At 39.9% G+C, this 2,584-nt stretch overlaps 1 long non-coding RNA gene across 1 annotated transcript; it reads left to right on the forward strand.

Moving 5' to 3' along the window:
- Positions 1 to 206: 206 nt before the first annotated feature.
- On the forward strand, positions 207 to 2,079 carry LOC102194096 (uncharacterized). Its single transcript, XR_312155.2, has 2 exons — positions 207 to 416; positions 1,250 to 2,079. It is a non-coding gene; the product is annotated as an uncharacterized LOC102194096 (long non-coding RNA).
- The last annotated feature ends 505 nt before the right edge of the window (positions 2,080 to 2,584 follow it).

A 2,584-nucleotide genomic window follows, 5' to 3' on the forward strand; every position in this document is an offset into this window, starting at 1 on the left:
TTTTGGGGGGATTCCCTTGCAACTACATATTTCTCCATTGTTCTCACAGATATGCTGCCACATAAGTCTGCTAGCAGAAGTAACTGTGACAACATAAGAATAAATTGGCACGTTTGTGCTCCCTGACTTCAGTGTAGAAAAAAGGGCTTGATGTGAATGTGGTTTGTGCCATTGCATTAGTTTTCACTTTAAAGTGGATCCCTTCTCAGATGATATGATTTTTGTCTTGAGTCTGAGGATGCAGACAAACTAAAAACTCCTTAAATGTGAACACCTACAAATTGTCATCTTGAAGACTATCCTGATGTTGCACTGGTTTCTCTTGCAGACATGCTGGCACCCAGTGTTAAACAGACATGATGGCTGAGTGTTGGCAGTGGAGTAGAACTACACACTGCTCGCCTTTAGGCGTAAAGGTAAATTTAATTCAGTTTATAGACGTGTTCTGCATTGAACTATTTAGCAGTCTTGTCATGTTCACATCTGTGTCATTCCTGGTGTAATTTCAGACTGATGTTAAGCTAGATTTGCTTCAGACTCTTAGCTAGTGTAGTTAACAGGGACCAACTGATGCCACAGACTCACAACATTACAGCAGCTAGATGTTGCTGCTTACTCAGATTTTACTCCATCCAAAGTGGCATGAGTTTCCGATGGGGATGCACTGATCAGTCATTTGTGGGAGGAGAACATCCAGACAGACACTGGCTGGAAATTCTTGGACAATTCAAATCAGTTTCTTGGTGGGTGGTGTGTGGGAAATCTAAAGTTATTACACTGAGACTGGCCTGGCGCTGAGCAAAAGGCTGTTGCGAATAGATGAGATAATAGTGGTTGTGTTGCAGGCAGAGGATCTGTGGTACTGATATCTACAGACTGAAGGTGGGTCTCACTGACAACTTTTACTTGTATTTAAGTTTTTGCCCTGTATGCACTGATTAGTGAATAATAACACATTATGCTGCAAGGAGCTCATGCTGACTGACTGCAGGTATGTGTGATGTACATGAAGGATGTGGAGAAATGGTGTGAACCCAATCTTGTACTGCTCTGACAGAGACTGGCTCATCTCTGCTGGAGAATCTTAGTATTGGGAGAGAAAGTCAGGACTTGGCACAGGTTTAAGTAAAAACAATTTACCAGAACCTGACTGAAGGCCTGAAACATGCTGCTGTGAATAGTTCAGTTACCTTCACTGTGCAGATTGAATAATAATAGTAATACTTGTGCTTTGGTTTTGTGTCGACAGGCATCCTGACAGGCAGTTTTGGATGACTTGGGGATGCAACTGCTATCTTGGCTACATCGACCAGTTTCGGCAAATGTCAGGATGTGGAGTTCTGTCTGCATACCTCAACCTCACAGGGGCTTTAGATTTCAAGACCAGGGTTTTTATTTTATTTTATTTTTTCTCTAATCCCTCATTTGAAGGTTTAAAACCAGATCAATCAAAATGTTTGCCTTTTAATGTCTGTTAATCTAAGCAGCAGCATCAATAGGTGATATTGGACACACATTTACACTGGAGTACAGCAAGTGTACATTTTGAGTTGGATAATTCTGAGGTTATCTTGCAACTGAGCTCAATGATTAAGAGATGCAAGCTTCCCATGTGGTGTTTTGAAGAGAACAGATGGCTGTAAATTCTGGTTGGAAAAATGAAGCCAATGCTGAAATCCCTTAAACCAACGTTCTGCCACCAAATGTCTATTGCTCGGTTTGCAGATTATGAGAACGGCTTTCTAGTAAACTCTTTACTGCTAAGTTTATGGCATCACTCACTTGGGGTTATAACAAACAGCAAGATGATGTGGTGCTGAAGTCTGATTATACAATGGTACAAGCATTAATGTACACGAGGCTAAATAACAGACAAATGCATGATTGTTCCTGTTGTTGTGGCTGAACATTAGTCATCTGTCTGTTTCATTGGCCTAGATGTGATGGAATCATCTTTATTTGAGAAATGTACTTAAACCTTTGTCCCTACTTCCTGTGTTTTCAAGCTACCTCTTAAAAGGTGAATAAACTGAACAGTGAATGTGTCATTGCTTTAATAAATGCCTAAATGGAACAAGACATTTGATGATTGTGATGAATTTATATTTGAAGGTTCCTGAATACTGCAGTTGTAGGGAGGAGAAAAACAAACTGGCACAACTGTGTTCACATAAAACCAACTGGACTACATGCTGGCAAAGGCAGAACTCTGATTAAATCAAAGATAATTATCTGTATAGCGTTATAGTAGTGATCATAACTTTTTTAAAGCTTTTTTTAATGTAGTTTGAATTTAAAACCTTCATATCTACACCCACATTTCAAAACCAATGTAACTACACTACTTTGGGTTAAAATTAAGATTGGCGGCTGCTGCTAGCAGGTTTGTTAGTGATAATCGACACTGATTATTTAATGCATGTATTTGAGCTTGTTCCGTATGGTAACTGTTGTCACTGTTGCCTGTTATTAAAAGTTTGATTTAGCGGTGTGACTGGAGCAACAGCCTTCCTGGGCCCTGTTTCAGGAAGCCGGTTTAGTGGAAAAACTGAGTAAGTATACCCTGAGTTAACGAAAACTCTGG

This window comes from Pundamilia nyererei, unplaced genomic scaffold (assembly GCF_000239375.1).
Source record: "Pundamilia nyererei isolate P.nyererei 1_Seehausen unplaced genomic scaffold, PunNye1.0 scaffold00237, whole genome shotgun sequence".
Lineage (NCBI taxonomy): Eukaryota > Metazoa > Chordata > Actinopteri > Cichliformes > Cichlidae > Pundamilia > Pundamilia nyererei.